Source organism: Apium graveolens, chromosome 7 (genome assembly GCF_009905375.1).
Source record: "Apium graveolens cultivar Ventura chromosome 7, ASM990537v1, whole genome shotgun sequence".
Taxonomy (NCBI): Eukaryota; Viridiplantae; Streptophyta; class Magnoliopsida; order Apiales; family Apiaceae; genus Apium; species Apium graveolens.
Window position 1 is genome coordinate 11,688,466 of NC_133653.1, and position 13,527 is coordinate 11,701,992.

A 13,527-nucleotide genomic window follows, 5' to 3' on the forward strand; every position below is an offset into this window, starting at 1 on the left:
AAATGAGATGAGCATTTTTGTATATTGTCAGAGTGAAGGATCATTCAAGGTGTCACTTCATCTATTTGAGAATCGTTCGTTGTCAGAGATTTGGGTTCTTTTAAACAAAGTGAAAAGAAGCTCAGAGTTGAATGAAGTTCTTCGGGAAAGGCTTAAAGAGTTTGCCAGCAGGGCTAGTCCTCAAGTGGTCAACAATCCTCATCAAGTGAGATTCTTTAAGTCTGATTGTCTTAAATCTGTCAGCTAGATGTACAATCTCTTAAAGACTACTCAGCTAAGCATCTGGTCTGGATGGAACATCATTTGAGAACTGCTGGATATTCATCCATGTTGAAGACTCAAGCTGCTGACTTGATTCAAGCTTATTGTGAGAAGAATGTTAAAAGGTACAATCAACTCAAGAATAAGTTGAAGACAGTTGGAGTTCAACCAGTCAGACCTGCAAGCTTCACTTCAGAAAAAGATCGTATCTTTGACAAGGAATTGCTTCAAGATTTAGAAGAAGGTGAAGTCAGAAGAGAAGACAACTAAAGTCAATTAGCTCAAAACTCAATGTAATATGATTAGAGCGTTATGAATCAAGATAGACTAATGTAGTTATATGTTCAGGCTAGAGGAACATCTATCTTGTATTCACTTGTAAATTTAATTTGGAATCTGGAAAATGTTAAATATAATCCAGAACTTTTCTGCTATTTACTTTACATTACTGTTTATATCTTTTTCTTATTTGTTAGTTGAGTTATCCTCTAGGTATTTGCTGTTATTGTCTAACAAGCAAATAGGGGGAGATTGAAAGGCATATGTCATAGCCTACTCGTTTATTCGAGTATTTAACTCAACTCAAATAAGAATGTAATAAGTAAATAGTGGATCAAGCATCAGAGAGATCTCACAAAGTAACATCTGTCAAAGAATAAAGGAACATTGTTCATCTGCAGACTTGAAGATTCACTGGAAGAAGTTCAAGAATTTGATCATGCCTCAGTGATATAAATCAAGATCGTGGATTTAATCAAGTGACAGAGATCTCGTCAAGGTATCATTTATTACAAGGATTCAATCATAACAACAAAGTCAAGACATGAAGAAACGTCACGAAAGTTAGTCACTCATGAACCATACAGTACATCGAGTGTCAGCATTAAAGTGACGGAATTGATTCATAAGTCTCAGAGACTTTCAGAAGATTGTCAGAAGAATGGATGCTGCTCAGGGATAGTATTAATTCTCTATTAATTAATTAAGTCATATAATTTAATTAAGAGAATAAATTATATCTGCAAGGATTAATTTATTGATTAATTGAATTAAATTGATTAATTAATTTAGAATTAATAAATGAGGATTTTCAGAATGTTAATTGATTAAAATCTGTGATAATTCTAAAAAAGACAACTGATTGTACTAGTATGACAATCGGTATGACAATTGATAGTCATACCGAATGTCATGCTAATTCAGTTGATTGTATTGATAGAATTATTATTTAGATAAAATCAATTATTAATTCAGTAAAACAATTTCATTTGAACTAATATGACAATCGGTATGACAATCAATAGTCATACCGAAAGTCTTGCTAGTTCATTTTAATTGTCTTGCTAGCTCTAATAGATTGTCTCACCGAAAGTCTTTCAAGCTAAAAAGGATTGTCATTCCAGTTCTTTTTCTCTCGGTTGGATTGTTAAATAGAAGCAGAAGCAGCAATTCAAAATATCAATCAATCAAACAGAACACAACATACAGAAGAACAAAAGAGAAAAAGAAGCAGAAAAATATTACATCTATTCTGCAACTTCAAGATCAATTTTCTAGATTGTAAAGTTAAATCCAATCAACTAGAAACACTTATCTTGTTCTTGTGTATCTATCTAGCGGATTAAAATCCCTAGAACTTAATCTCAAATCGCTTTTAGCATTTGATCTTTTAATTACAAAAATAGAAAAAGTTCATGTCGAATTTATTCTAAATTTGTAATAATTGATTTGAGATTAATCCCTTGTAACCGATACCGTAGTTGTAACACCTTTCAAGTTTAATAAAAGTTTTATTTAACTTGAATTTTGTTTCACAATTTTATTCCGCATTTTATTCGACGAAACGGTATTGTTTGCATTCAACCCCCCCCTTCTACAAACAAATTGGGACCTAACAAGTCTCAAGACCGGTGGATCTTATCTTTGAGAATAGTTTCGAGTTTTTCAATAACAGGCAACTCTATTCTCAATAAAAGATACTTGTTCTTTTAACTTTTCTTGATTAATGTGCACAAGTCTTAATTCATCGACCTCTTTCTCAAGGTCTTTGATCTGTAAACTTAACAGTTCATTATCACGACGAGCACAATCTAAGTTACCTCCTAGATGATAAACTAATTCAGCATCAGTATATTTTACCTCTTTTCTTGATGATGAAGCTTTTCCATCAATGGCCATAAGAGCAAGATTCTCATCTTCTTCATTTTCACTATCAGTATCATCCCAGCTTCTTCCCTTTGCCAGGTAAGCCCTTTCAGAGTTACTCTTCTGATTTGAATCATAAGAGTTCTTCCTTACTTGCTTTGGCTTCCTGCATTCTGTGGCAAAGTGTCCCAACTCATTGCAGTTATAGCATCTAATGGTGCTCCGATCAACCATCCATGTTTTGTATCCACCACTGCTGGTTGTTAGAGGATGAAGATCCACCTTTCTGGAATTTGTTGTAGTTGGACTTGTACTTAAGCTTGGGATTCCTCTTGAATCTGACGTGGGAGAATCTCTTGACAATTTGGGCCATTGACTCGTCTTCCAATTGCTCCAGCTCTTCCAAGGAATAAAAATCATCACTTGATTGATTTGTAGTAGGAGGATCATATTCTGCTATTAACATATTTTCCTCAGCCTTGGAACACTGTACCATTCTCTCCAATTGTTGAGATTGTTATTGTTGTTGACCTTCAGCTACAAGTGCAGTAGATGTGCTGACCATTCTATCCTTCCCGTAGACTTCCTTCTGTTGAATCTGCTCCAACTCATAGGTTTTTAACACTCCATAGAGCCTGTCCAAAGAAATCTCACTCAGATCTCTAGCTTCTCTAATGGCAGTGATTTTATGTTCAAGATGAGTGGCAGTGTTAAAAGGAACTTTTTGTTGACCTCCCTGATTGAATAAAATTTTCCATTGATGTTCAGGTTGTTGATCAACGCATTGTACCTCTCAAACACTTCAGTAATTCCTTCTCCTGGATTTGATTTAAAATGTTCATACTCAGAGGTAAGGATCTCCAACTTGTTCTCCCTAACTTCCTCTGTGCCTTCATTAATCACCTCAATAGTTTCCCACATGTGTTTGGAATTTTACAGTTCATCACATGTATGTTCATCAAGGGATCAAGGGAATCAATTAATATTAATTGAAGGCTGGCATCCAAGGAGGCTTCTTCCTTTTCAGCAGGAGTAAAATCTTCAGGATCTTTAGGATAGGTTCTGGCTTTGATGATCACAACATCATCTACTATCACCTCCGGTTCAATAACCATCGGAGTTTTTATCCCCTTCTTTAACAAGTTTGAATATTTGGGATTTGCCACTTGTAAAAAAAAAGAGCATCTTCTTCTTCCACATAATATAATTCTCTTTATCAAATTGTGGAATTTTAACGGTTTCCAACTTTTTGTGAAGTCATTATGAATTTTTGAATGAATAAAAATTCAAGGAGTTGAAAAATCACAAAAGTCTAGGATCTTGATTTGTTCGTTAATCAGAAGGCTCTTGTTCCAATTGTTAGGTCCCAATGTGTTTGTAGAAGGGGGGTTGAATACAAACAATACCAAATAATTGAATTAAATGCGGAATAAAAATGTGAAACAAAATTCAAGTTAAATAAGAATATTATTAAACTTGAAAGGTGTTACAACAACTGTATTGATTATAAGGAATTAATCTCAAATAAATTATCACAAATCTAGAATAAATTCGACATGAACTTTTTCTATTTTTGCAATAAAAAGATTCAAATGCTAAACGCAATTTGAGATTAAGTTCTAGGGATTTTGATCCGCTAGATAGTTACACAAGAACAAGATAAAGATTTCTAGTGGTTTGGATTTAACTTTACAAACTAGAAATTATGATCTTGAAGTTTGCAGATGAAGGATAAAATATTTCTTCTGCGGCTGCTTTGTTTTTGTTCTTGAGTTGTGTTCTGTATATTTTGTTATGCTGCTTCTTTTTCTTTTGTAAATCAATCAACCTTTGATTTAATTGGCAAGACAGTCCTTTTAGCTCAGCAAGACAATCCATTGAGCTAGCAAGACTTTCGGTGAGACTATTGATTGAACTAGCAAGACAATCAGAATGAACTGGCAAGACAATCCTCCTCCCAGTGTAACTTTCGGTATGACAATTGAAATGACTTGGCATGACAATCCAGATTGTCATGCTAGTTCATTTTCAATTGTCTTGCTGATTTAAGACTGTTTCTAATCCAATTAAACTTCTGAAAATTCTTAATATTAATTCTGAATTAATTAATCAATTAATTCAATTAATAAATAAATTAATCTTTGCAGATATAATTTATTTTCTTAATTAAATTATATGACTTAATTAATTAATAGAGAATTAATACTAATCCTGAGCAACAACCATTCTTCTGAAAATCTTCTGAAAATCATTGAGAATTATGAATCAATTCCACCACTTCAATGTTGACACTCGATGTACTGTCTGGTTCATGAGTGACTAACTTCCGTGACGTTTCTTCATGTCTTGACTTTGATAATTGATTTTTTTCAGATTAAATCCTTGTAATTCTTTGATACCCTGACGAGATCTTTGTCACTTAATTAAATCCACAACCTTGATTTATATCACTGAGGCTTGATCAATTTCTTGAACTTCTTCCAGTGAATTAATTCCTCAAGTCTGTAGATGAACCTTGTTTCTGAATCCTTTGACAGATATTACTTTGCGAGATCTCTTTGACGGTAGATCCACTATTTACTTATTACATTCTTATTTGAGTTGAGTTAAATCCTCGAATGTACAAATAGGCTATGACATATGCCTTATAATCTCCCCCTATTTGTTTGTTAGACAATAACACACAAATACCTAGAGGATAACTCAACTAACAAATAAGAAAAAGATATAAACAGAAATGCAAAGTAAATAGCAGAAAAGTTCTGGATAACATTTAACCTTTTCCAGATTCCAAATAGATGTTCCTCTTGACTGAACATATCTTCAAGTAGTTTCATCTTCTTTTGTACAACCACATTTCCTTTTGAGAAGCGCATATTTGTCTTGCTTCCCCCCTATGAGAATCAACTGATTAAAGAAGATCACCTTCGTTTACCACCTCTCCCGTACAATAGGATCCGCAGATAAAAACCAATCGTACTCCCCTAACAGCTTCTTCCCTTACTAGAAAATCACCTTGTGTTTACCACCTCTCCCGTATAATAAGATCCGTAGTTACAAACAACAATGGTGTGGTGTAGTGTACATGTTTGATCTTTTTCTTCCTCCATGCTATTTCTCCCCCTTAGTTGAGGAATCCTCCAAACTATTACTTAAGCTTTTATCTCCCCCTTAAAGAAGGAATGTATGTCGTCGTCCGAAGCAGTTCTCATATTTCACTTGTTTGGAAAAGAAATAACAAGTAGTTTCTCTTTCTTCCTCACTGTGAGTGTGTGATTCTGTTTAGTGTACCTCACATGTGTTTCACTCTTCTCTCCACTCGTGTTTACACTCATTCTCACAAGTGTATCACTCTTCTCTCATAGCTCCATAATCCAGTTGTACCTGCAAGGAAAATCACCTTAGCCATCCTTAAGGAGGTCACAGGTGGTGCAATGGGAGTTCACAAATCCCCATCCTTGTTAAACTCGTCAGATAAATCTGAGTCATAATCTACAAGTTGCTAGTTTCCCTTTTAGGGTTCCAGATTTGAATTCTGGGAAGGTAAACAATGATCCAACGAATTTAGCATAAAGATCAACGTTCCCTTCTAATGTCTATGAAGACATTTCCTTGTGACTCATCAGGTAATATCTGAATCATTGTCAACAAGTTGCCGATCTGCAACTATGTCAGATCCACTATCCGCAGATGCATCCAGGGGATTTAAGCCCGGGGAGGTAGACACTGACCACTGACATATGGCTTTTGGATCAGTATCCTCTCCTAACACCTGTAAAGGCAATTGGTCCATTAACGAACCTTGAACAATCGAATCTGACCTTAGAATGGTCGAAACTCTTGTTTCCGTCAACTCATTCTTTGTGTGTGTAACCTTTCCTTGTGCATTAAGAATTGTTTATATTTGAAGTGGTGACACTACATCGGATACCCTAGCCGACAGGCAAATTTCAATAGACACACCCTTTTGAGAGAATGAATCTAGTAACTGTTTTTGAGCCTTTTCAGCCATTACATCTTTTTTAGAAGATTTATGGGGGCTAGCAGTTGTCTCGGTTTAAATACTACTCATCTATGTAGGAGATAGAGCTGCTGGGTTGACTTCAGAACCTTCCTTGTGTGGTGCACTAAGGCACTATCTCCCTCACGCTCATTCGTACTATATTTAGTGGTAAGAGAGTGTTGGTTGGTTCTGTTTCTGTGTTTGTCTTTACAGTCTGGGATAAATGTTGTGGGTTTTCAACCTCATGACTGTCAATGAAAGAAAGCCATTGGAGACTGAACCTGTATCACAGAACATAGGGCAATATAGAGAAATAAAATGTACTTAAGATCTATAATGAATGAAAATTATACATTTAATCTTTTGAGAGTAATGATGTACAATAGTGATTTCAAAGGATTTTACATGAATTAAGAAATCACTAATGTAGAAAGAAGTTTGATTTACTCCTAAAACTCACTGCACATATTAAACAATATGATTGTGCCTAGTGATTAGAGAGTTATAAATATGACGATTACTGGAGCAGTACACTAGTTCATACCAACTTGAAGTGAGATTGTGAAGAAGAGATTGCATAGTCCAATAGATCTGCAACTGCAAAGTCCATGAACTGCAAAGTCATATTATCAATCACTGAGGTTAAACAATAATAAACGAGGTGATTCAAAGAAATCAAATTTCTTTTTAAACAACCAATAGAATTGGATATTCATTTTAAGTTTTTTTTTTTAAAACCAAGGTTAGGCTGTTGATCAGTCACGCACTAACCCCGAGCAAAGCACACAGCACTGCTCTAACTACTGGATCCAAGGCACACATTGGCCTAACTTGACCATCGATATGGTCTGACCACGAATCTGGTCCACACAAAGAAAATTATCCAATTCTAAAGTAGTTTAATATGATAACAATATAATTCAATAAAACCAGACCATAATCCATAATAATAAAATATTTGTATAAGAGCATGGTAAAAATTCATGGTTATTGAAAGGGTATGTCAAAGTACATAAAAGAAGTGGCCTCCAGCCGGTAGGATAATCGGGAATTAGATGAATAGTATTTTTACAAGGTTTTGGTACTTCGATATCACAAGGTATGGTTGAGTGTAAAAGTTTCTGTATGTTCAAACAATTCTGTTTTAGTGTTTGGTATATGATGGATATATATATTTACGGAGTAGTATTGTATTTGTGTGGTTTAATATCTGGTAAATCAACAAGAAATGGTTCACAAAGAATAAGGCTTGCGGCTCAAATATCAAATGATGTGGCTAGGGTTCAAGGCTGAAGGATTCAAAGTATTTACAGTATAAACAGGGCTAATTTGGGTATTAACAGTATGTCACAAGAGAATTTAAAAATATTCGCTTTATATCTCGAAAAATCTAGAAGTACTTGCCTTATCATAATCGATTTCAACTTCACTTGTACTTGTCTAATGACTTCATTCAACAATCACTCGTCTGCTTTTCTTATGCCTCGCTTCTATCCTCTGATTACTTGCTGTATTTTCTACATGTCAATTCCATTCTCTGATCACCTGCTTCCCTTTCCTACGCCTTGCTAACTCTGCTAGGCATCATAGGTGTCTATCAATATTCATCTCACATTATTCTAATCGTCACATGGACGTCATAAGGTTTCATCTACCCTTCGTTTTACCCAAATCCGATTAATGGATTGAAAGTTATGCTATAAACAAATAAACATCGAACATATAGACCGACAATCAATCAACAAGTCACATATATCACATAACACGTCAAATAATTAATGACATATCATTTATAAAGGAGTCTCGGATTATAAACAGGCTTTTGGGTATTCAATATGATTTTTAGAGCATTTTTTCGGAATTAAAACGGGTCGTTGGATCAATTTTAAATTAATAAACAGGGTTCGGTTGGCCAAATCTGGCTTCAAAACAATTTTATAATAATTATTGAGCCTTGAAAACAATTTAAAATAATATTTTAAAGCTCGAAACTATTTTTTGGAATTTTTAAATCAATTTAAAATAATTAAATCCAATAAAATAATCAATTAAAATAATTAATAACTAATTAAATTAATTAATCAATTAATATTTAAATTAATTGACTAATTTAATAATTATTATTAACTAAAATCAATTAATTAAATAATTAAGATTTATTTAATAATAAAAAAAATAATTTTCAGAAAAGGAATAATAAATTTTTGAAGGTTTAAAAATAATAAAATCAATTTCTAAAAATTTTATAAAAAGGATAATATAATTTTTGCAAATAACCAAAACAGAAATCTGGCTTTTATGTATTTTTAAAACTGAAATTCGATTTTTGAAAGTTTTTAAAACAGAAGTATGAATAATTCAAAGGTTGCAAAACTTGGGGGATTAAACTGTAAATTTTACAGTCACCTTCCCCAAGCTCGTCGGAAGCCATGGACGTCGTCCATAAGCTTTTCCGGCGACTGCAAAACCGCCCAGAAACACGACAGATTAACAGGGAATAGAGTATAAGCTTCCAGGAACTCAAAAATGCAACTTCAATCACCAGAACATCTGTAACTCAGCCGGAAAATTAACCGGAAAAACCCGCCGCCACCTGGGTTCGTTTTCCGGCGAGGTACGAACTACGCAATCCAGAGATCGTCAGTCAACAAGTTACACATGAATCGATTTGTTTTTCCACGATCTACTCGATGGTGTAATCAATTTCAGCTTTCAATCCCAAACAAAGAAACGCCTAAATCTAATTAAGAACATTCAAGCTACTAAAAACCCTAGTTCATCAATTCGAGAATCAAACACAAAATTAAACACGTTATTGAACTCCAAATCGGTCATATAATATACCAAAATCATCAGGATGAAAAGCTCTACAAGATGCAATCATCAAATCAGCCAAACAATCATCCGAACAAAAATTTCTATTTTATATCATTAATAATTCGAATTAAAAACAGTTTGTAGGGAATTACCACTTGATTCTGCAGTAGTTTTAATGAAAGATTCTGAAAGTACAAATCAACAGCTTCGTTTTGAGTATAAGCACGCCAAAATCGGATATCGATAACGCCTCCGAATTTGTGTTTGATTACGAAGAACAAAATATAATTATAGTATTTTCTCTGTAAAAATTCTGTAAATACTGTTTGCAATGATTTCCGGTACAAAATAAAATACGGTAGAGGCTATTTATAATTATGGGAAATTAGTATCCCGTTGGATCATTTCGGATATAAAACGGTACGTTTATTTATAAAAACTGATCCAAACGGTACCGGTTTTCGAGATAATTATCCAAACCAGTACAATTTGTACTGCGGTCTTGGTCTCAGCGCCTGGTTACACGTATTACGAAGTGATAATTGTGATAGTTTAATAAAAAGCTTCCGTTTATCGAAAATACGAGTTTTATTGATTTACCGAAACGAATATTGTATCGAAAATATTGCGCCGGGACCCGCACAGGACAAACCGTAGGCCGAATCGAAAAAGTCGAAACATGGAATATGCTCGAAATATTATAATTAGGTTAGGAAGGAGTTCTCGGAAGAGTTTCGGGTTATAAAAACGTAAGAACGAATGACGTCGGTTGGTTCCCGTTTTTATAAAATAGGTTTTAAATACGCGGAAAAAGATTTTATAAAATTCATATATTTCCTATAAATTCATAAATCAACATAAAAATAATTAGGAAGATATGACAATTATCTATATTTATTTTGAACATATAAAAATTGAAATACTCAATTAATAATATTTTTAAACATCCAAACACATTTAACACTTAACAAATAATTCACAGAATAGATACTGAACACATATAATAATTATTTATTAGAAAAAATAATTACACGATATATCCCGAATATTATATGTATGGTACACTTGATAGTAAAAATTTTATGAAAATCCCAGAAAGGTTAGAAATGGATGAGTTCAAGAAACCTCGTCATATATACTCCATTAAACTTCAACGATCATTGTATGGACTGAAACAATCTGGTTGTATGTGGTATAAAAGACTTAGTCGTTATTTACAAAAGAATGGGTATATTAGTAACCAAATTTCTCCATGTGTTTTTATCAAAAAATCACAATCTGGTTTTGTGTTTATTGTTGTATATGTAGATGATTTAAACTTTGTAGGAACAACTACAGAGGTTGATGAAGCTGTCATATACCTAAAGACAGAGTTTGAAATGAAAGATCTTGGAAGGACAAAATATTGCCTTGGTATACAAGTTGAGCACTTGTCATCGGAAATTTTTCTCCACCAATCTACATATACAGAAAAGGTTTTGAACATATTTTACATAGATAAATCTCATCCATTGACTACTCCAATGGTGGTTAGATCTTTAGAGCCTGATAAAGATCCATTTCGACCACGAGAAGATGATGAAGAGGTTTTTGGTCCTGAAATCCCATATCTAGGTGTAATTGGTGCACTTATGTATCTTGCAAATAATACAAGGCCGGATATTGCATTTGCTATTAATTTATTGGCTAGATTTAGCTCTGTTTCGATGGACAGACATTGATATGAGATCAAATATATATTCCGTTATCTTCGTGGAACAACAGACTTTGGATTATTCTTCCCGAAAAACTCAACATCCCAGTTGATCGGATATGCAGACGCTGGATATTTGTCAGATCCTCATTTTGGCAAATTACAAACTGGATATGTATTTACATATTACGGTGCAGCCATTTCCTGGAAATCCACGAAGCAAACTATAGTGACAACCTCAATAAATCACTCGGAACTCATTGCAATTCATGAAACCAGTAGAGAATGTGTTTGGTCGCGGTCTATCATAAAAAATATTCAAGAATCATGTGGATTACCAGACATCACAAGAAGTCCTACTGTCATGTTTGAGGACAATACTGCATGCATTGATCAACTCAAGGAAGGATATATCAAAGGAGACAGGACGTAACACATTTCACCAAAATTCTTCTACACTCATGAGCCTCAAAAGAATGGTGAAATTGATGTTCAACAAATTTGGTCATGTGACAACCTTGTTGATTTATTGACGAAATCATTACCGAATTCAACATTTGGAAAGTTACGACATAACATTGGAATGCGTCGACTCAAAAATTTGTTACAACAAAATTCAGAGAATGATTAGTTTTTCCAATGGGAGATTGTACTTTTTTTCCTTCGTCAAAGTTTTTATCCCACTGGATTTTTCTTTGAACAATGTTTTAACGATGCAATCTATGATCCATGTTAAATGACAATCAAAGGGGAGTGTTATAATTGATTTTAATTTCTAAGTTAATGGTAAAATAGTAAATCTAGTCTTAGAAGTAGAAATTTTGATAATGCATTGAATGCTTTTGTTTTTCACCTTGGCTATAAATACATGGTCTCGGTGAATGTAAAACTTGCACCAAGTATTTCTAATATATGCTCTCTACCTCCCTCCGATTATCATTTTTTCCCTTTCAGATTTAATAGCCCCTTCTAATATTATTAAAACAAGTATATTACAACAGATGTCTATATTTGAAGTCCAATTACTATAGTTAATTTTTCATGATTTTTTTTCTGCTAGATGTCTCGGTGTTATTAGCAAGTGGGCTTAAGTTCAAGTTCAAAGTTTAAGAAACACAGTTCAGCGCCATTAATCATAAAAATATATGTATTGGGGACCAGCATGGACTTGTTCTGGTCTGTTCTTTCATTTCTATTACGTTTCCTTTTTAGGCAACTTGTAGTATTATCAATACAAACATTAATAATTCCCTATCCAAATTAATTTAAATTTTCACGCAACAATATGAGCTTAAATTTTTGCTTAAACTTTTATAATCTAGTGATAGATGTTTTGATGCAATAGTTGAAGATTTGTGTACGTGATTCAATCTAAAACATAGAAAATACACCGGCCGGCTAACAAAGAGTTGTTGCGGTGATAAAGTTCTTATCTTCTCTGGAGATAAATGTTTCAATTTCTGATGTGTAAGTTTACTTGACAAAGAAAATATGCACCGACCCGACCGCATCGTATATTTTCTTATAGCCAGATTCTAAATTATATCGACTATATTTTTACCATAAATTAATATTTTACGTCAAACAAATCAAACATCGAAATGGTGGATCTTAATCGAAAATGCTCCATATCAAGTAAACAGACCAACAAAATTAACAGATTATACAACACACACACGCACAGATAGAAGGAGCTTTCAATGATCACATATCTGCAGTTGAAAAAGGAATTGATCACAAGTTCCATTAATTTGTTGTTGCTGTTATTGCCAGCCCTGCACTTAAATTTTGGGTTGACATTCAGGTCACATGAATTGCTGTTGGTGTTGCTTCAATTTAAAGTAGCCGCCCATCTATCTCTATCCCCCCCTCTCTTCCTAACAACATTTAACTGCTTCAAACTAAACTAGCACTACTATCTTTCAAAGGTTTAGCACACATTTTTTGTTTAGCAAAAACAAACTAGGAGTGTTTACTGACTATAGAGGATCATCTCACATAATCTAGAATAATATTCAAATAAATGACTAATGTTGACGAGAGGGAGAGTGTATATTCTTTCTTAATTAGGATCCTGGTCAATAACAAGCGATTGTTGTAATCATCTAAGGATCGGTTGACATGTTTAACATCTTCACAAGTTTAACATGAGAAACTAATGCAAATGTAATAATCCACATCACTCTACTCGTGCATTCACGAAATTTATCATGAATGAACAAAATAATTTGGTGTGGATCAAGCCTAAACTAATTAACTCAACTTTTTTTGACAAGATAATTAACTCTAATTAAAGGGAAGGAATTAGGACAAGTGAACGTAATATATATTCACAATATTTATGGTGAATGTCTCACTGGCCTTTCACATCTACAAAACTTTCCATGACATCAAGTACAAGAAACTCATGAGAAGATGTGACAAGTCCATTTCAAGCACTCCTACTATGACATCCAAACTAGCTACCTTCTTTCAATATCCATAAATCTACTATATCTATACTTTATGTACACGCCTATATCCATGCATGAATCCTCACAACAAAATTTCAACAAGAGACATCATATATAACACACACATTGACACATACAATATGAACAGAATAGCA